Here is a 23234-nt window from a genome sequence, read left to right on the forward strand (position 1 = left end):
GAGGGTCAGATGAGGTCCTAGATGTGAGGGTCAGATGAGGTCCTAGAGGCAACAAGAGTTCAAGACCTAAGAGCTGCTGAACACATGAGACCTGGTGATTATTTCTGCAGATTCCTTCATTTTTCTCTCTCTGAATGGCAACCACTAGGACTTTGGCTCCCAGAACAGCTGCCCAGCTGCCTTGTTTTCTGCTTGGATGTAATTTCAGAGTGTGAACTTTACACTTGTGCTTCCCTTCTCCATCTGTGCCTGAATTGGAAATTCTGAGGAGCAGTCCTCCTCCCCCGCTGGCAGCTGGAAACGTGCCTTCTCCTCAGTCCCCAGAAAGCTCATCTGCTCCCCTCAGGTCAGATCAGGACTGCAGGGCTCCTCCTGTCGGCCCAGCAGACCCTCCTAGGAGCTGCCAGGAAACCTGGTACGGATTGCATGGGAGGGTAGGAGCATATATTTCCATATTGATTGGTTATTTAGCATCACTTTAAAAGGTTGACAAGTCTCAGAGACACATCATTTTGACTATAAACAAAAGGAGGCTCTGCTGTCTCTTTTCGAATTTGAAAGCATTGTCAGCTGTGCCAAGGGACCCCTAGTTTGACTTGAATTCTCATTATTTCAGAGAAAGTTCTCCCTGGTCTTTGGTCTTACTTCTAATCAATCCTTTAACCCCAAAGACCCTCACTATCACCTTCCCCATCTCCTGGGTCAGGGGAGCAGAGGGAATCAGAGAGAGTTCATTTTTTCCCATATGACACACAGTCTGGACAGTCTGTGGCTGTAGTCACCTCAGGCTGCCCAGTTCTCTTTCTTGGCACCACTCAGTGGGTCACAGTGATCATTGCTAATTAAGACAAAAGTCCACACACAGTGTCCCTGAACAGCTCTTCCCACTGCTCCCCATTTAGTTGTCCCCATTATTACAGGATTGTTACAGGGTCAGATAGGAAAAATTAAAGAAAAAATACCACCCAGGCGCAGTGGCTCACGCCTGTAATCCCAGCACTTTGGGAGGCCGAGGCAGGTGGATCATGAGGTCAGGAGATCGAGACCATCCTGGCCAACATGGTGAAACCCTGTCTCTACTAAAAATATTAAAAAATTAGCTGGGTGTGGTGGCGTGTGCCGGTAGTCTCAGCTACTCGGGGAGGCTGAGGCAGGAGAATCACTTGAACCCAGGAGGTGGAGGTTGCAGTGAGCCGAGATCATGCCACTTCACTCCAGCCTGGCGACAGAGCGAGACTCCATCTCTAAAACAACAATAACAACAACAAACCAAAATGGCAAAATGATTGAAGGCAGTGGGGGATTCTATAATTATGATTAGAAATCTAGGTTAGTAGAACCTACTGCAATTGTGTCTGAAGCAAGATAGCCGTAGAACTCAGCTTATTTAGTAAGAGGCATGCAAGGTGGTCAGGGGAGATATGGTCCCTTAAAACAGGATCCACTGAAGGATTCAAAGTTGGATTTGTGCTCGCTGGATGTGTTCAGAAGACAAGAGCACACAGATTGCTGGGCTGTCCTGTTAAACCTTAGAAAAATCCCATGCTTCCTCTGGGATGGGCCGTGGCTCTTAGCTGGACTTTTCAAGCCATGGTAAGAATTAGAATTAGTTTAAAATCTAAATTTGAATGAAGTGATAGCAAGGCTATTTTGCACAGGAAGACATGTGATTATATCCAGACTCCTTATGCCGAGGACTTCAATGGTCGGGACTGGGTCTTATGACCACCTGTTGGCCAATCACTGGCAAGAAGATGTGGTCTGGGACTAGAGACGGTGCATCCTCCCCAAGTCACATGAAAGGAAGAAGGCGTGGGAAGGGAAAGCAGAGGTTTGGAAAGGCTGAGAGTGGAGGAGGGGCGGGCACAGAGAGGACCAGGCAGGATGGTTATCAAACTTAGAATGGGGAGGGAATGGAATTCCCAAACATTCATAGATTCCTTTAATATGCTGTAGAATTAACTTCTTCTTGAACCTGTCTATGTGCCATCTCTCAGGGGAACAAACTCAAAAACCTTCCTCCTCCAGAAGATGTGGAGAAATGAGAACACTTTTACACTGTTGGTGGGAGTGTAAATTAGTTCAACCATTGTGGAAGACAGTGTGGCGATTCCTCAAGGATCTAGAACCAGAAACAGTATATACCCAGTCATGACTGGGTATATAACTAAAGGATTATAAATCATTCTAGTATAAAGACATATGCTCACATATGTTTATTGCAGCACTGTTCACAATAGCAAAGACTTAGTACCAATCCAAATGCCCATCAATGATAGACTGAATAAAGAAAATGTGGCACATATACACCATGGAATACTATACAGCCATAAAAAGGATGAGTTTATGTCCTTTACAGGGACATGAATGAAGCTGGAAGCCATCATTCTCAGCAAACTAGCACAAAAACAGAAAACCAAACACCACATGTTCTCACTCATAAGTGGGAGTTGAACAATGAGATCACATGGACACAGAGAGGGGAACATCACACACCAGGGCCTGTCGGGGAGTGGGGGGCTGGGGGAGGGATAGCATTAGAAGAAACACCTAATGTAGATGACAGGTTGATGGGTGCAGCAAACCATCATGGCACATATATACCTATGTAACAAACCTGCATGTTCTGCACATGTATCCCAGAACTTTAAGTATTAAAACAAACAAACACACACACACAAAAAAACTTTCCTCCTCCATAGGTAAATAATGCATTCATTCTATTTGTTCCACAGTGTCTCCTTTCACAGACATTTCTGTCAGCTGTTGTGAGATTTCGTCAACACCTCAGCTTCTGTGCCTTTCATACCCATTTTGTCTCTGTATACTTCAGAGTTCCCCTTTTTGTCACCTTCCTGGGTTGTTAATCTACCCAGCCTTCTTAGATCCTCTCCAGCCCACCAGATCTTTCTAAGGAAATAGGGAGTCAGCTTGCACAAAGAAAGTTCTCCCGGTCTGTGGCTTACCTTGTTGTTTTTTAAACATGTCTTTCAAAGAGCAAAAGTTTGTAATTTTGAATAAGTCTATTCATATCTTTTCTCATAAAATGTGCTTTTTTTGTTCTAAGGAATCTTTGCCTCCTCCCAAGTTTGCGAATATTTTCCCCTATGCTTTCTTCTAGGCATCTTACATTTTAAATTTTCATATTTAAGTCTATGATCCACTTGTTAATTATTTTATATAGTGTGATACAAACACTAATGTCTGCTTTTTTTCCATAGAGAATCCAGGTTATGGAGCAGTATTTGTTGAAAAGACTTATTTCCCCCCTTGAATTGCCTCAGCTCCTTTGTAGAGTATCAAACAATCGTATATGTATTGTTTTATTTCTGATTTCCCTATTTTTTCCACCTCCCATTTTCAGAAGATGAATTTTCTGTTCTTACCATTGATTTCTATGTCTGTCTTTTCACCAGTTAGTCTTAAAATCAGATAGTGTTAAGTCCTCCAACTTTTTCTTAGAAAAATTGCTTTTTTAAAACATCCTTTACATTTCCAAATAAATTTTTGAATCAGCTTGCCAATTTATATTTTTTAAAAGATCATTAGAATATTGAGACCATGATAAATCTATAAGTCACTTTGAGGAGAACAGCCATCTTACTAATATAGAGTCTTCCAATTCCTGGACATGGTATATCTCTAAATTTATTTAGGTCTTGTTTAATTTCTCTCACCAATTTTTAATTTTCAGTGTATAAATCTTGAACATATTTTGTCAGATAAATACCTTAGAGATTTATGATTTGGGGGGCACTATGGTAAATGGAACAGCTTTAAAATTTCATTTCCCAATTGTCTGCTGATACCATATATAAGAATATCATAGTTTTTGTATATTAACTTTCTATTTTGCAACTTTGCTAAATCCACTTTTTAGTTCTTAGAGTTGTTCTGTAGATCCTCTAAAGTTTTCTACGTGAACAACTGTATCATCTGAAATAGGGACAGTTTCATGTCTTCCTCTCTAATTTTTATACCTTTTGTTTGTTTTCCTTGCCTTAGTATAGTAATTAAAACCTCCAGGACAATGTTGAATTGGGATGGATGTTGAATTGCAATAAAAATGGGAATCCTTGTCTTCTTCTCCATTTCAGGGGAAAAGAATTCAGTCTTCATTCTAAGTATGATGTTGGCTTTAGTTTTTCACAAATGCCCTTTATCAGTTTAAGGAAGATCTGTACCATTTCTAGTTTCTGAGAGGTTTTTGTTTTTTAATCATGAATGGGTATTGATTTTTGTCAAATGTCTTTTCTGTGTCTATTAAAATGATCCCATGATTTTTCTCATTTACTGTTAATATGTTTAATTACATTGATTTGTTTTCAAATGTTAAACTAAACTTGCATTTCTGGGATAAAATTACTTGGTCATTATGTACATCATATACTGTTGGATTCCATTTGCTATTACAGTATTAAGGATTTTCGGATCATATTCTTGATGGGATGGGTTTCTTATTTTTCGTAATGTCAGTGTCAGAGTTTGGTATTAGGTATATGCTAGACTTATACAAACGGGCTGGACTGTGATCCCTCCTTGGCTATATTCTGAAAAATTTGTGTAAGACTGGTGTTATTTCTACCTTGAATATTTGATAGAACTCCACAGGGAACTATCTAGGCCAAAGTTTCCTTTGTGGAAAGACTTTCATCAACAAATTTCATTGCTAATGGAAATAGAATTACTAGATTTTCTTTTTCTTCTTGAGTTAATTTGGGTAAGTTTTTTTTTCTTCTTCAACAAATTTGTCCATTTTAGCCAGGTGTGGTGGCTCATGCCTATAATCCCAGCACTTTGGGAGGCTGAGGCAGGAGAATTGCTTGAGTTTGAGACCAGCCTGGGCAACATAGCAAGACCACATCTTTACCAAAAAATTTTTTTTAATTAGCCAGGCATAGTGGCACGTGCCCATAGTCCCTGCTAGGTGGGAGGCTGTGGGGGGAGGATCACTTGAGCCCTGGGGGGCTTGAGGCTGCAGTGATCTATGACTGTGCCACTGCATTTCAGCCTGAGCAACAGTGTGAGATCCTGTCTCAAAAAAAAAAAAAAAGAAAAGAAAAGAAAACAAAAGAAATTTGTCCATTTTGTCTAACTTTCAAATTTGTTGACATAAATTCGTTTATAGTACTCTATTAGCTTTTTAGTGTCTGTAGAGTCTGTGACAATAACCCCCTTTTTATTTCTAATTTCGTGGAATATATATATATATTTTTTTCCTTGGTCAGTCTAGCTAGAAATTTGTCAAATTTGTTGATCTTTCAAAGCATTGGCTCTTTGCTTTGTTAATTTTCTCCACTGTCTATCTAGTTTTTATTTCATTGATTTTTTTGTTTGTTCTGTTTTTGTTTTTGTTTTTGAGAGGGAGTCTCCCTCTGTCGCCCAGGCTGGAGTGCAATGGCACAATCTCGGCTCCGCCTCCCGGATTCACGCCATTCTCCTGCCTCATCCTCCCGAGTAGCTGGGATTACAGGCGCCGCCGCCACGCCCGGCTAATTTTTTGTATTTTTAGTAGAGACGGGGTTTCACTATGTTAGCCAGGATGGTCTCAATCTCCTGACCTCGTCATCCGCCCGCCTCGGCCTCCCAAAGTGCTGGGATTACAGGCGTGATTTTTAAATATGTATTTTCTTCTTCCTTTTTACTTACATTCCTCTTCTTTTTCTGCCTTTTTAAAGTGGAGACTTAGGTGATTGATTTTATTTATTTCCTCTTTTCTACTAGGAAAGTACATAAAGCTATGAGTTTCCTTCTAAGCATCACTTTGTATCTCACAAATTTTGTTATATTACATTTTTGTTGTCATCCAGTTCAAAATATTTTCTACTCTCCCTTGTGTTTTGTTTCTGACTCACGAATTATTTAAAGTGTGTTGCTTACTTTCCAGATACTTTGGGTTTTCCTCAAAATCTTACTGTTCTTGACATTTAATTTTACTCCATTGTGGTCAAAGAGTACACTTTGTGTGATGCTGATCCTTTTAAATTTATGAAGCTCGTTTTATGGCCCAGGCCATAGTCTCTCTCAGTGAACATGTCATGTGCACTTGAAAAGAATGTGCACACTCTGCTGTTGTTGAATGTTATTTTGTAAAGTCAATTAGATCAAGGTAGTTGATAACGTTGTTGAGATCTTGGCCGGGCGCTGTGGCTCATGCCTATAATCCCAGCACTTTGGAAGGCCCAGGTGGGTGGATCACAAGGTCAAGAGATCGAGACCATCCTGGCCAACGAGGTGAAACCCCGTCTCCACTAAAAATACAGAAATTAGCTGGATGTGGTGGCGGGTGCCTGTAGTCCCAGCTACTTGGGAGGCTGAGGCAGGAGAATCACTTGAACCCTGGGAGGTGGAGGTTGCAGTGAGCTGAGATCACGCCACTGCACTCCAGCCTGATGACAGAGCAAGACTCCACTCAAAAAAAAAAAAAAGTTGATTAGATCTCCTATTGATATTTTGCCTTAATTTTCTATTTGCTGAGAATGGTGTCAGAATCTCCTACTATGATTGTGGAATTGTCTATTTTTCTCTTCCTTTCTGCCAATTTTTGCCTCATCTATTTTGAAGCTCTGTTATTGAGTGCATGCACATCTATAATTGTTAAATCTTCCTGCAGAACGTCCCCTTTCATCATTATGAAATGTTTATCTATGGCAATGCTCTTTATCTTTATTTTATCTGGCATTCATATAGCCACTCCAACTTTTCATGCATTCTAGTTGCATAGTATGCTGTTTTCTTACTGTTTTGTGTCTATCTGTGTCACTATATTTAAATCTTGCCTTTTCTAAACATTATATGATTGAGTCTTCCTTTAAAAAAAAAAATCCATTTTGACAACCTCTGCCATTTAACTGGGGTATTTAGTTCATTTCTGTTCAATGAAATTATTGGTATGTTCGGATTTCAGCCTAGCATTTTGCTCTTTATTTCTTGTTTTGCATCTGGTCTTTGTTCTTCTATATTTTCTTTTCTACCTTTTTTGGGGGTTAATTGAATATTGTCTAGAATTCTACTTTAATTTTTCTATTAGCTTTTAAGTTATATATCTTTGCATTATTTTTAAATGGTTACTCTAGCTATTTCAATGTGTATCCTTAGATTTTTACTACTTAGATTACTACTTAGATTTTTACTACTTTTAATATTATTCACTTGAAATGTGAGTACCTTCTAAGTCCACACTAATTTTATGCTGGCAAGTGTTACATTTACATACTCTTTAAAGCTCACAATACAATGCTATAACTTTTGCTGTAAACTTTAAGATGTATTTTAAAGAAACTAAGAATGGATTGATAGTTTTAAGAATGTATAACTACACAGTTACCAGTTCTGATACTCTTTATATCTTTCTGAGGATCTGATCTTCACTAGTACTGTATCCCTTTTGCTCAAAGAACTGTCCTTAGAATTTATTGGAATGCAGGTCTGCTGGTGATGAATTCTCCTAGTTTTCCTTTATCTGAAATTGGCTTCATTTTTTTTCTTTATTCTTGAAGGTTATATTTTGCTGGATATAAAATTCTGGGTTGGCAGAAACTATATAATTATTATCATTATTATTAATTATATAGTGCCTGGGTATGATGGCTCACACCTGCAATCCCTGCACTTTGGGAGGCCAAGACAGGAGGCTCACTTGAGCCCAGGAGTTCAAGACCAGCTTAGGCAACATAGTAAGACCTCGAATCTACAAAATATTTTTTAAATTAGCCAGGCATGGTGGCATGTGCCTATAGTCCTGGCTACTTGGCAGGCTGAGGTGGGAGGATCACTTGAGCCCAGAAGGTTGAGGTCATAGTGAGCTGTGATTGTACCACTGTACTTAAGCCTGGCTGACAGAGACTCTGTCTCAAAATGATGATGATGATGATGATAATAATAATAATAATAATAGGAGTTCCCATATACCCTACACCCAGTTTGCCATATTATTACAGCTTTTATTAGTATTATACACTTGTTAAAATTAATGAATCAATATTTTCTGGTAGAGAGTATACAGAATTGGTATTTAAGGAATTTCTTCTTGAAAAGTTTGGTAGAATTCAATAGTAAAACCATATCACCTTGGTGCTTTCTCTCTTGGAAGGCTGTTACTTTTTTATTCAATTTCCTTAACCGATACAGACCTATTCAGATGATCTATCTCTCCTTGTGAGCTTTGGTAATTAGTGTTTTTCAAAGAATCAATCCATTTCATCTAAGTTATCAAATTTAACTTAGATAAAAGTTAGATTTTATTTAAGCGTAGAATTGTTCATAGTATTATTTTATTATCCTTTAATGTCCATGGAATCAGTAGATGAGCCTGCTTCTATTCTGATATTGGTAATTTATCTTTTCTCTTTTTTCTGATTAGTCTGCCTAAATCTTTATTAGTTTTATTAATCTTTTTTAAAAAAAATTTCATTGATTTTCTCTATTGTTTTCATGTTTTCAATTTCTTTGATTTCTGCTCTAATTTCTATTATTTCTTTTCTTCTGCTTGCTTTAGGCTAAAATTGCTCTTCTTTCTCTGGTTTCCTAAGGTAGAAACTTAGATTATTAATTTTAGATATTTTTTCTTTTCTAATCAATGAATTCAGTGCTATAAATATTCTTGCTTTCACTGCATTCCCCAACTTTTGATAAATTGTGTTTTACTTGTTTTTTAATTCAAAATATTTTAAGGTTTCTCTTGATAATTTTTGACCCATGTGTTATTTAGAAGTGTACTGTTTGATCTTTACATATGTGGACATTTTCCAGCATCTTTTTGTTATTTACTTTTAGTTTGATTTCATTGTGTCCTAAGAACATACTTGGCATAATTTCTATTTTCTTACATTTGTTAAGGTGTGTTTTATGGCCCAGGACATGGTGTATATTTGTGAACGTCACATTTAAGCTGGAGAAAAATGTGCGGTCTGCTGTTTTTGGATGGAGTATTTTAGAAATGTCAGTGAGATCAAGTTGATTGATTGATAGTGCCATTCAGGTCAAGTTGATTCATAGTGCCATTCAGGGCAACTGTATCCTGACTGATTTTCTGTCTGCTTGATCTATCAAGTCCTGAAACAGGTGTGTTGAAGTATCCAACTACAAGAGTGGATTTTGTCCATTTCTCCTTGAATTACATCAGTTTTTACCTCACATATTTTGCTGTTCTTTTGTTCAAAATTAATAAACCTATTTTAACTTCCTATTGATTAGTGTTAGCAAGGTCCATCTTTCTTCATTCCTTTGCTCTTAACATAGCTGAGTCGTTATATTTAAAGCGAAAGTTTTCTTATAGAACACATGTAGTTAAATCTTGTTTTTTAAATCCAATCTGACATTCTTTTAATTGATATATTTAGATAATTCACATGTAAACTGATTATTTACATAGTTGGATTAATATCTACTATATTTGTCTAGCTATATTGTTTTCTACTTTTTGCCTTTGTTCTTTGTTATATTTTTCCTCTCTTTTTTTCGCCTATTCTGGTTGTAATGAGCAGTTTATGTGATTTTGTATTTTCCTTTCTCTCAGAATGTGAAGTATGCATCTTTATTAAATTTTTAGTGATTGTTCTAGAGTTCGCAACATGCATTTAAAAATAATCTAAGTGTATCTTCAAAAAACACTGTAACACTTCACATGTAGTGCCAATACCTTTTCACAAAGTATTCCCAACTCTTCTTTCCCATCCCTTATGATATAGCTGTCATTAATTTCCTATATTCACATTGTATAATTGCCCAATGCATTGTTACATCAATTAAAAATAAGAAAAATAAAACATTTTATTTTACTTTCATTTATTTCTTCTCCAGTACTTGTCCTTTCTTTATGTTGATCTGAGTTTCTGACCTGAAGAACTTCTTTGAACATTTCTTCAGAACGTGTGGTGGGTGACAAATTCCCTTAGCTTTTATTTGTGTGAGAAACTCTATTTTTCCTTCTCTTTTGAAGGATAATTTCACTGGCTGTAGAATTTCAAGCTGCTAAGTTTTTTGTCTTTCAACACTTCAAATATTTCACTCAACAATCTTTTTGCTTTTTTGGTTTCTAAGGAGAAGTCCACTAATATTCTAATCCGTGTTCCTCTGTAGGTAAGATTCCCCCTCCACCCCAGCTGTTAGGGTTTTTTTTAGAGACTGTCTCTTTATCTTTGGTTTTCTGTAGTTTGAATATAATATGCCTAGATGTAGATTTCTTGGTAATTATCCTTTGGTATTCTGAGCTGTCTGGAACTGTGGTTTAGTTCTGTCATTAATTTGAAAAAGTACTCAGCCACTTTTACTTCAAATATCTCTTCAGCTCTATTCTATCTTTCTTCTCCTTCTGGTATTCCAATTACACTAAGTCACTTCTTTTGTAATTATCCTGTCAGAGGCATTGGAACAAGAACAACTCCCATCTTGAATAGGAGCCGGGTAAAATGAGGCTGAGACCTACTGGGCTGCATTCCCAGACGGTTAAGGCATATTCTAAGTCACAGAATGAGATAGAAGGTCAGCCCAAGATACAGGTCATAAAGGCCTTGCTGATAAAACAGGTTGCAGGAAAGAAGCCAGTCGAGGCCAGGTGTGGTGGATCACGCGTGTAATCCCAGCACTCTGGGAGGCTGAGGTGGGTGGATCACGAGGTCAGGAGTTCAAGATCAGCCTGGCCAAGGTGGTGAAACTCCGTCTCTACTAAAAATACAAAAATCAGCCGGACATGGTGACACATGCCTGTAATCCCAGCCATTTGGGAGGCTGAGGCAGGAGAATGGCTTGAACCTGGGAGGCGGAGGTTGCAGTGAGCTGAGATCACACCAGTGCACTCCAGTCTGGGCAACAGAGCGAGGCTCTGTCTCAAAAACAAAGAAAAAAAAGAAGCCGGCGGAATCCCACCAAAACCAAGATGGTCATGAGGGTGAGCTCTGGTCGTCCTCACTGCCACACCCCCATTCCCATGAGCACCGTGACAGTTTACACATGTCATGGCAACATTAGAAAGTTACTCTCTACGATCTAGAAAGGGGAGGCTTGAATAATCTACTCCTTGTTTAGCACCTCATCAAGAAATAACCGTAAAAATGGGCAACCACCAGCCCTGGGGCTGCTCTGTCTGTGGAGTAGCCATTCTTTTGTTCCCTTACTTTCCTAATAAACTTGCTTTCACTTTACTGTATGAACATGCCCTGAATTCTTCCTTCTGCAAGATCCAGGAACCCTCTCTTGGGGTCTGGGCTGAGACCCCTTTCCTGGAACAATCCCATACTTAGTCTGTTATTTTATTATTTAAATTTTTTCTCTCTTTGCCTTTTTGTCTGAGATGTTCCTATCGATCTATCTTCAAGCTTACGATTTTTTCCCAGTCATGTCCAGTGTACTGATAAACCCATCAAAGGCATTATTATTATTATTATTTTATATATATATATTTACTTTTTGAGGCAGAATTTCACTCTGTTGCCCAGGCTGGAGTGCAGTGGTGCGATCTTGGCTCACTGCAACCTCTGCTTCTCGGATTCAAGCGAGTCTCTTGCCTCAGCCTCCTGAGTAGCTGGGATTACAGGCGCACACCACCATGCCTGGCTGATTTTTGTATTTTTAGTAGAGATGGGGTTTCACCATGTTGGTCAGGCTGGTCTCGAACTCCTGACCTCGTGATCCGCCCGCCTCAGCCTCCCGAAGTGCTGGGATGACAGGCGTGAGCTACCACACCCGGCCAAATCAGTCTTGTAGTGGGCCTGGGTCCCTGGGCTGTGACTTTGGCAGGTGTTTCTCAGCTTTCCCACCACCACTTCCACCTCAGGTGAGACGAGGAGCTGGCGTAGGAGAAATGCCTTTCCTGCAGATGGGTTAAAGCTCCGGAAATCTTGGAGAGTAGATTTTGTTGTGTAAAATGCTCTTTTCACTGTGGTCACCCTTCCCCTCCTGCCAGAGCCATGAGAGCGTCTTTGTTGGCTCTTTGTTTTTTCTTCACCATGAGAACCTGGTGATTTCCTGGAGGTAAAACCAGTATAGTGCGAGGAGGGCCGAAGACTGCCTCCCCCAGGAGTTTCCCACTTTCACACTCGTCCACTCAGCATCTGGCAGTCCATCAAAATTACACAACCTTTACCGTTCCTGCCAGTTTGAACAAAGCGAACTCAAGCCCCCGGGGAGTTTATGGCTCCAGGGGCTTCTGCTCTGAGAAAACACATCTCAGCTGTGACTGTGGATGCAACTGTCTCCCCAGATCTCATGGCGGCGTTTGCCTGATACCTCAGCTGTCTGAGGAGCCCATGAAAAGTTGCTGATTTTCAGTTTGTTCAGTGTTTTCTTATTGTAAAAAGGAAAATCGTGACTTCCAAGCTCTCTAAATGTTGGAGCTGAAACCAGAAGTCCCTTTCCACACTTTAAAAGCTGCCATTCCACTATCTTCTGGCCTCCATTATTTCTGATAAGTCATGCAATTTCAATTTGCATGTAATGTAAATGTAAATTTTACAGAGAAAATGTAAATTCATTTTTCTCTGGCTACTTCCAAAGTTTTTCATCTGTAGTTTTCAGCAGTTTGACTTTAATGTGCTCAGTAGGGCTTTCTTTGTATATTTGGATGGAGCAGGGGAGCCGGGAAAAAGAAGGGAATTTTCTGAACTGGAATATGTAGATTTGTGTGTTTCATCAAATTTTAGAAAATCCAGTCACTATTTGTTAATTTTTTTGTTTTTTTGTTTTGTTTTGTTTTTTTTTTTTTTTTGCTTCATTATCTCTGTCTTCTCCTTTTGGAACCACAATTACATGTATCTTAGGTCTGTTTGGATATCATCCTACAGTTTACTGAGGCTCTGTTCATTTTTGTCTAGTCTTTTTTTCTATGATATTCAGATTGGATGGTTTTCATTCATCTTTATTCAGGTTCACTGACTCTTTTCTCCTCTCACCTTCATTTTGAAACTCCTTTTTGTGTGTTTTTCATGATGTTCAATCTTGTGTCATGTTTATGAGATTCGTTTGGAAGATGAGTTGTGTTTTAGTCATAGAGGAGAAATCTGGCTGACATCACTTTAATTGAACAATCAAACAATGTCACCTTAATTGAATGATTGAACGTTAACATCACCTATAACGGGACTAGCAGACATTGGGTTCCCCTTACCCCACCCCACCACCATGAAATACAATGAATGGGAAGTAAACAATATAATCTAGGTACTATTCCTGTCAAAAATGTTTAACATACATCCTGAGGAAACAATCAGAAATATTCAAGTTCTGTAAATCAGAAATATTCACGTTCTCTAGACTTCTCAAAAAATGTCAGGGTCATAAAAAACTGAAAAAGAAGTCAGGAGGACTGTTCTAGATTAAAAGATACTAAAGAGACTTGGCAACTAAATGCAACGTGTGATCCTTGATTGTATCCTAGATATTTTAAAAATTCATCTTCAATGGACTTAGGAAAACTTTAACATGGGCTACCTATTTAATAATAGTTTTGTATCAATGTTATGCTTTCCCAAAGTAATACTAGGATTATGTTTGTATAGGAGAATGTCCTATTTTTAGGCAATAAATAATATTTAAGGATGAAGAATCATGATGTCTGCAACATACTCTCAAATAGTTAAATAAAATTAGAATATATATGCATACATATACACATTTTAATACATAATGAATATATGTGTATGTTCGTGTGTATCTCTCTGTGTGTGTCTGGGTGGAGGAGAGAGGAAAAAGAATTTGAATGTAGCAAAACATTAAAATTGGTGGATCTAGCTGAAGAATATATGAATGTTTATCATACTATTCTTAATTTTTATTGAAGTATCACATACTTACAGAAAAGTATGCAGATCATAAGTGCCCATTATGGAGCTGCTCTTGAGATTTTTCTGGAGGATTGAAATTTTTTAAATAAAATTTTGAGGAAAAGAAACCTGGTCACAGACTAGGTTCTATACACTGTCAGTTAGTCACACATGCCTAGGTGAGCAGACTCCAAAACTAATGTCACCGCTACTAGGTATCTCCTCTACTTGGAGCAGATAGCTGAGGTCAAGGTAAACTTAGGATTAAATGTTATGCCTTTCTAGCACTTGCCACAGCCTCAAACTCTCTAGTGCCTAACACAACAAAACATCACAGCTCTCCTGTATCTTGTGAGACCTTCCTACTGTGGACAGAATTCTCCTTGGGAGTGGGAAAGGTTAAACCTACATTCATTCACAAGCTTGAAGATTTTCCAAACCAAATATAAGCATGTCCCTCCTCCATCCCACTGCCCTCTTCTGGGAGGAGACTAGTGAACTTGCAGAGGTCAAGAAGCCTCCTGAGAGGAGGAGTTCACAAGCAACCCTGACTCCTTCCTGTTGAAGATTCACACTATTAGAAGCTCTCTGATGGGCTGAGATGATTGAGTCTGGGGTGATCTGGCAGGAAAGAAGTCCAAGTAGACCCTCCCCCAAAGCTCCCCATGGGCCAGGAGCAGCCTTTGGATGTGGAGTTAGAGGACAAAAGAATCTTATCCTTCCCTAAGGGCGAATTCCCTAACCCAACAAGTTAATGAGAAAGACTAGGGGGGAGCCTTGGTTCTTTCCTTCTTCGGCCCACAACAAGTCCCTTCAGACTGAGAGAGCACAAGAATTCTTAGATAAACAAGGTGGGACATCTCAAGAGGGACAAACTTCCTGTGAGTTTGGCTGTGGGGGTGGCTAAAGTGATTAGTCTGAACATTACAAACAGATGTGGTCATATGTGTCTTCCAAGCTAGCAAAGCAAGTTTTTGTGTTGCAAGGGTCAAAGGCATTTTCGAAGTCAAAGAAATGTTATCAATTTATTCCCCATCTGCAAATTATACACCCCACACTGAAGGAGATATGTTCAAATTCTCACTGCCCACTTCTCCCTGCCTACTCAGTCTCTCCACACTCCTCCTTCCTCCCAAGTGGAGAGACAGCAGCCAGTGCTGATGGGGAGCCAAGGAATGAGGCAGGGGGATAAGTCTCAAATTGTTACTGTAGGTAGTCAGACATGAGCAGGGCAGGAAAGGGCTCCCCACCCCGACCGGGAATGTCAGGCGACCATCAGGATGGTCGGGCGGTTGTTAACTGTCTTTTTAAAATATTAATAATAATTAGTCGCAGCCAGCACTAGGGAAAGGCAGTCTCCCAATAGATAGAAACACCTGAAACTGGCCATCAGCAGCTTCCCAGTGAGATCTCAGGAGCTTGGCAAGTGGGCTGAAGCATGCGCACTAAGAGGCACAATGGCGGAGTTTAACTGGTGGCATATGACCTTCCTCTGGGAATGCTAGACTGGTAAGGGAAAAACGCCTCAAGTGAGCATGCGCACGACCTCAGTAAACGCTGTACCTGCGGCCCCTCCCAAGTGCTGGCAGGCCACTGTGTCTGCGGGCAGCCCACCCCAAGGGAAGCATCCGGGGAGATGGGTTGCGACCACCCGGAAGTGTGCGAACATATAAAATCCCGAGTCAAAGGTCAAACTGTGCACTTGATCTCTCGAGTCACCCTCCTGGTTCTCTTCCGAGTGTACTGTACTTCCTTTCACTCCTGCTCCAGAGCTTTTGAATACACTTTCACTTCCGCTCTAAAACTTGCCACGGTCTCTCACTCTGCCTTATGTCCCTTGGTCAATTTTTTCTTCCAGGGTGGCAAGAATTGAGGTAGCTGCAGGTCCAAACAGAGTCACTGCTGCGAAGACACTTTGGTGCTGTGTGACTCAGATCCATTCCCCGGCGGTCGCACCGTGAACTTTTCATATCCATCCCCCAGCGGTCACACCGTGAACTTTGCTTTAGTCACGTGGCTTCTCCCTTCCCCTGCCTTTACTCCCACTCAACGAAGTAATAGTCGGACTTAATCACCACACAGAAGGTTTTGGCTCTAAAAAAAAATTTTGTTCTGGCTTCAAATAAGCCTGAACTCTTTTTTTCTAAAGTGATCCAAGAGTAAGGATTATGTTTCTCTGAATGCACTGGGTTTTGTATGAGGTCTCTGAGCCAGGACACACCTTTTAAGTGAAATCACACAATCTCAAAGTATGTTTGTATAGCCCAGTTTCATCTGGAAAAGCCAATACTGCTACACAAGATTTTTTTTTTCAATTCCAAAGCAGTGAAGTAGTTGGAGTAGCCCAGAGATGTGAATTATGCTCTCAACTTAATTATTTTAATGTTTAATTTGAGCATTTTTTCTCTTTTGAGACAGAGTCTCACTCTGTCACCCAGACCTTCACTTCCCAGGCTCAAACTTTCCTCCCATCTCAACCTGAGGAGTAGCTGGGACTATGGCCATGTGCCCCCACATGCAGATAATTTTTAATTTTTTTTGTAGAGACAAGGCCTCACTGTGTTGCCCAAGCTGGTCTGGAACTCCTGGGCTCAAGTGATCCTCTCATCTCGGCCTTTCAAAGTGCTAGAAATACGTGTGCGAGCCAGTGCGCCCAGCCTCAAGCATCTTCATTATGATATGTGTAAATATGTATCTATTTCAGCAAAGAAGAGAACTCATCCAACAGCCCATACCACACAAAGCAAAAATAGTGTAATTTTGCTTTTGGCAACATCACTATTGCATTGACTGGAGAGGGCTTGGCACTTCCCATGGAAAGGATGGCAAATTAAAGTAAAATGTTATTGAAAACTTGATCCATTTGTGTTGGAGCCAAGTAGCAAAAGAGGCACTAGAGTTTCTCCTGTCCTGCTGCTAACCTCATGGTCTCAAGTCCAGACACAGTATCTAGAAACACATTTTGACATACGGCCTGATGTCTTCCTGTAGCATGGCTGGCACCATAAATGCAGAAGAACATCCAGAGGCAGGTCCTTTTACTAACAGCCGTGCCCGCCTTTCAACAGCCACTGGACTGCATTTGTAGAGAGAATCCTGCGGCCAAAATCTCTCTGTGGTAGACAAAAGCACCAAGAGCTTGTTATGTCGAAATCAGGAAGGATTAAGTCTTGAAAAGACCCCATGGAATCCTTCACAACCATCCTCAGCAAGGGGATATTTGGACTGTGCCCTTGGGTGATTTAGGAAGGGTGAGTAAGAATAATTTGCAGACAGACCAACCACTAACTCTATAGCCTCTTTCTAGAGGAGGTGAAAAAGGCTTCCATTAAAATCCTGTATTTCACATTCTCTAAATATTTGAGCTTCCTGACAGAAATTCTTCTCGGAGCTGGGGAGGAAGCTTGACTCAGCTCAGCTTTGTAGGCCCATGAAGTCCCGAGGCACACACCAATGACAGGATACACTTGTGCAGCGTCCCAGGGTCAGGAGAGTTGGAGCAGGTCCAGCTCCTCCACAGCTTGGGGCATGGTGGGCAGGGAGCAGAGAGGAAAAGAGTGGGAAAAGCTGGACAAGGACTAATTGAAAGCCAAGGTCGTTACTCTGATTCAGTCATTCCTTCCTGGAAAGAGAGCGGTTTTGTGCTTAACCTCGTGGCCTAAAGTTTCCAGGATATTGCTGGCTCCTGGATCTCTCTGGGGCCAGCTTATTTACCAGGCTTCTAGGCCCAGGGACAGAAGGATGTGAGAGGAAATTACTCAAATGGGACACAAAGAGAAACCAAAGGCAAAGCAAACGCTTTTAAAAATGCTGCTCACAGATCCTTCCAGTAGAAATTGCAATCAGTTAAACAGATGCCACATTTTTATTGCCCACTACAACTTTAAAGTGTATTTCATGGAGTTTCAGACCATTTAATTTTTTTCCAAAAGGCGTGTCATTTGGAGAATGCCCAAAGGGAGAAAAGCAAATTCATAACTTCTAAAAAACTCGGTTTAACCTTTTGCAAGCCCATCTCTGAATATGCCCAAATGTATGCAAGATCTTCCTTAAGGTTTTCCAGAGTGAGAGGACAAAGTGCCTGTCTACCAGGACAGCCTTCCCAGTTTCCTCCCACACGGTGTTGGCTGGAGCACGTCAAAGCAGACAGTGTTTTAACGTAGCGAGCGCTTTGCCATTCCTTGGCATGTGGTCGGTGACCTGAGAGGCAGAGTCCACACAGATGCAAGTGAGGGTGCCAGGAATGGGAAGAGTGACCTGGGGGACCTCTGTGATGTACTCAATAAAACCAAGGTGAGCAGGGTCTCAGAGAAAGATGGTGGTGTCTAATGGAGGTCTTTCTAAAAGAAAAGACCCAGTGAAGCTCTGAAGATCTCCCTTGGGGACATGAGGCAGATTTGTACCTTAACCCCAGAGGGCCAAAGCAGGGACAAACGGGAAACAGGATTTAGCTCCACACAAGGAAGAACATTTTAACTGGATGCCCCAGGAGGCAGTGAACCCCCTGACCTTGGGCTCCTTCTAGCATGCCCCAGGTGCCGGGAAATCTGTGGAAGGGACTCTTGTGTTGTGTAGACGGCAGAACCAGCCTAGAGTGTCTGCAGTCAGTATTGACTCAGAGAAAGGCAGAGCAGTAAAGGAATATTTCCCCAAGGAAGGAGGCCTTCTGGTATCAGCGTTTCAAGTTCCCAGCAAAGGCACATTCTGAAAAGGTCATTGCACACAAGCACTGGAACTTCTGAGGGCAGGGCCTTAACTCATTCGTTTTTGTGCCCCTCTGTAATAAATGAATGAATAAGCGAGTGAATGAAAATTGATCTCCTCTTTGAGGAGAGTGACGGGATACGATGTACCCCAAGCCCAGGGACAAGCAGCGGAGCAGTGCGGGAAGGCTAAGAAAGTATGTTTGGGCAAGATTATGAAGACCCTTAAGTGACAGATGGAAGAATTTGCATTTAATATGGCAAAGTAAGCCTCAGCCTATGCCCCAGCCTAAATGTAGGAAACGGCCAGCTCACACTCCCAAACCTCCATAGCTCACAGCTCCAACATCCTCTTGCTCACACCCCAAGTCTCCCCCACCTCACACGCTAAATCACCCAAGGGCACACTCCAAATATCCCCTCGCTGAGGATGGTTGTGAAGGATTCCGAGGGGTCTTGTCCAGGATCTTCTCCCCTGAGGCCTTAAGCCAGTGAGGAAAGGGCAAACCCTGCTGTCCCAAGAGCACTCGCTGTGAGTAGGAGAAGGAGCAAAGATAAAACCTTCAACCTCTGAGGAGGGGCAGAGACCACCCTTGCTGGATCCAGCTGATTAGCAGTCTTCTGTTGGGGGGGTGGTGGGGAGGGGGCAGAAAACTCTCTTGGGCACAAGAACAGCCTAAAATACACGGCAGTTTGGCTGCCACAAGGGAGAGGGGCAGGATTACTGAGAAAGCTCCAACCTCCAAATCAAGAGACAGACAAGGCCTGCCTAAGACTGAGGCTGAATTCGGACACCAGGACACACTCCTGTCCTTGTCACCATCCTGTTGGTCAGGCTGAGGCACTGAACAACAAGCAGAATCTCCTGTTGGCCTGTTTCCTGCAGAACCAGAGATGATCGGGAATGCTGAATTCTCTGGGTCATAGACTTTCAAGCCTCAAAGGCGGTGCGTGAGTCAGGGACCCTAAAGAGCTCCCCCGTCTATTTGAATTTCAGGCCCACAGACATCATCGGTGCTGCGAAGAGAGGAGCTAGGAGGAGGGTGTTGACATCAACACATCAAACGAATATGTCAGTCTACAGTTCAATAACAGTGGACGAAAACATGGGCAAAGGACATGACTAGAAGTCCAAACAAATGACCAATCAAGACATGAAAAGATGTTCAAGCTCACTCCTAACTAAAGAACTACAAACTAAACAAGCCAACACCATTTTCATCTTTCTGATCGGCAAAGATGGAAAACTCTGATATCACTTTGTGTTGACAACGGCATGAGGAAGCAGACTTCAGAGGCAGAGACTCTTAGTGTGAGTTTGAACTAGTGCAGTCTTTTGAGATGGCAATTTCACACATATCAAAATGGCCAAAGTGCCGTTTCACTCTTCTGCAGTTATCCAACAAATAAATACACATTGCTAGAGTCCAGAAGTTCATGGAAATACAGTTAAGCACCATATAACTATGAGTACATTTCAGTCAACAACAGACTGCCTACATGACAGGGGTCCAAAGAGATCATAATCCTGTATTTTTACTGTTCCTTTTCTATGTTGAGGCATGTTTAGATATGCTAAGACTTACCATTGCATTACAATTGCACGCAATATACAGTACAGTAACATGCTGTACAGGTTTGTGGTGTAGGAGCAATAGGCAATACCAGACAGTCGAGATGTCTAATAGGCGATACCATACTGGTTTGTGTAAGTACACTCGATGAACTTGCCTAACAATGCATTTCTCAGAACACATTCCCCTTGTTAAGCGATGCATATATAAATATAGAAATATCCATGGCTATTCATCACAGGCACCAACCTGATGAGTCTGTTTCCAAATTGCCAGTGGTATTAATAGAAGGCCCCGGCTTGGCCTACATACATGGTCAGAGCCACTCTGCCCCAAGCCCAGCCCTGTGTGCAAAGTGACATGGAGTTTTGGTAAAAGTCCCCCTCCAAGACAGCTGGAAAAGGCAAAAGAAAGATCTTGTTTCCTGCATTCTGGAGATGCTTTCTTCTCAAAAGTAACCCCATCAGAGTGTAACCGCCTAGTGGGTTCACCTTGCCTGTGGCCTAGACAGAGCCGATTTATCAAGACAGGAAGATTGCAATAGAGAAAAAGTAATTCACACAGAGCCAGCTGCATGGGAGACTGGAGTTTTATGATTACTCAAATCAGTTTTCCGAGCACTTGGGGATCAGAGTTTCTAAGGATAATTTGGTGGGTAGGGGAAGGCCAGTGAGTTGGGAGTTTTGGTCAGTTGAGTTGGAGATGAAATCATAGGGAACTGAAGCTATCCTCTTGTGCTGAGTCAGTTGTTGGGTGGAGGCCACAAGACTAGATGAGCCAGTTTATCCGTCTCGGTGGTGACAGCTGATCCACTGAGTACAGGATCTGCAAAATGTCTCAATCATTGATCTTAGGTTTTATAATAGTGATGTTATCCCCAACAGAAATTTGGGGAGGTTTAGAATCTTGTAGCCTCCAGCTGCAGGACTCCTAAACCATAATTTCTAATCTTGTGTCTAATTTGTTAGTCCTGCAAAAGCAGTCTAGTCCCCAGGCAGAAAGGGGGCTTGTTTCGGGAAAGGGCTGTTACCATATGTTCCTCCCAAAGTTAGTTCAGCCTATGCCCCAAGAATGACCAAGGACAGCCTGGAGGTTAGAAGCAAGATGGAGCCAGTCAGGATGGATCTCTTTCACTGTCATAACTGTCTCAGTTGTAATTTTTGCAAAGGCAGTTTCAATCGTGCAACAGAAAAGTCAACGACAAAGTTCAATCTGACTTCAGGAAAACGTGAAGAATTATTTAGCCCAATGACCTCCAGACTAATAAGAAATCTTACCTTCCAACTAGCAGGTTTTGTTGGAGGAACCGAGTGGAAATACAGAAACTTCAGCCAGCTTCCCCTCTTACTTTTGCTGGGAGGGAACGGGAGACATAGGAGCCCTGACGAGTGCCTTGGGATGCTCGAAAACTGTAATTAAGTCAGCACGGAAAACTGTAAGTACCCAAAGGCTGTCTCTCCATAACAGAGCACTTCTCACAGCTAAATCTCAAACTGGGCTTTGACTTAACAGAAGTTTTCACCTTAGGCAAAATTAATTGCTAAAAAGTTCTTTTCGTTGTTTTAAATAAGATCATGCTAACTTCTTTTCCAGCAATCTGCAATTTCCACTGCAATTTTTTAAAAAAATCTTCTTTGGCGCTCTGTGCTTATAAACTAAATATTAGGCATCTCTAGCTTCTCGTGATCTCACCTGGAGATCATACAAGTCAGGAAATGAAACAAATTACTCTCCTGACGAGCATAACAGGTACCCTCCAGGCCTTCAGACTGTTACTACACATGCAGACCAGTTTGGGATGAAGTGTCTAGATGTGTCCAGACAAGCAGCTAAACCAGATTTCTGTCATTTGCTTATATATATATTTCCCCAAGTTTTCTTATTTGCATAGACCTAACCTCAGATTTTTACACAGACTCAGAGAATACTATCAATCTTCAAATTCCTAATCATAAGTCCCAATCAATTTCCTCCACAAAAGAAACTTCAACCCTCGTACTTTCTGTGAAGCCAGGCACCACGCTTCGACGAGAAGAGTAGCTGAGAACATGCATTCATGCCATTAACGAGCTGCTGTGACTTTAGACAAATTATTTTATTTCTTTGAACTTTGGTCACCTCATCTGTTATGTGAGTAATAACCATCTTACAAGTGCCCAACAGCAGCTTGAATTACATGAGATCATACAGCATAAAGCAGTGATCAAAGTTCCTGGAAGGTAGTCAGGGGCTCAACCAATGTCAGCTGTCAGTGCAAATAGAGGCAGAACTGCCGCTGATGGCTTCTGCCTAGAGAAGTTGCTTCCAGCTCTGTCCAATCAGGCCGTGGGGCCAGGTGATCTCCAAGGGCCCCTTCAGAGCTGATGGCTGAGGGGATGTTCGAGCCTCTGGCAGGATCAGCTAAGCAGGTGCCCCCAGGTCCCCACTTCTGGTTTCCATGGTAGGGGAATTTCTGTGAAAACACCAAAGGACTGCCCTTTCCATCTGGGCTGGCTGGGAACGTAGTGAGCTCTCCATCAATGAGGGCATGTGAGGAAATGCTTGACAACCATTTGCTGGGAATATAATAGAAAAGATTCAAACATCAACAAGGGTCAAACTACAGATTGTGTGGGGAGCTGCTTCCAACCCAAGTCTCCTATAATTCACGTGCTCTAAACTCCCTGAGTCTGTCTTTGTCATTAGAACCAGTCACCTAGAAAAGCTGTGAGTCAGTCACTCCGTGCCTGTTGGTCCTTCCAGGCAAAGGTAACATGGCCAAACCCAAGCCAAATCTGGGTCTTGCAGGCAGGAGGACAGTAAAGGACCAGGTCAGAAGCTTTCCAGGTGAATCGTTGCCTGTGGCTGGTACACCCTGGAAAGAACCAGGTCAGATGCTTTCCAACATCAATTACTGGCCGGGTGTGGTGGCTCACATCTGTAATCCCAGCACTTTGGGAGGCCGAGGCGGGCGGATCACCTGAGGTCAGGAGTTCGAAAACAATCTGACCAACATGGAGAAACCCCGTCTTTACTAAAAATACAAAATTAGAGGGATGTGGTGGTGCATGCCTATAATCCCAGCTACTTGGGAGGCTGAGGCGGGAGAATCACGTGAACCCGGGAGGTGAAGGTTGCAGTGAGCCAAGAATGAGCTATTACACTCTAGCCTGGGCGACAAGAGTGAAACTCTGCCTCAAAAAAGAATTACCGCCTGTAGC

Source organism: Piliocolobus tephrosceles, chromosome 2 (genome assembly GCF_002776525.5).
Source record: "Piliocolobus tephrosceles isolate RC106 chromosome 2, ASM277652v3, whole genome shotgun sequence".
NCBI lineage: Eukaryota > Metazoa > Chordata > Mammalia > Primates > Cercopithecidae > Piliocolobus > Piliocolobus tephrosceles.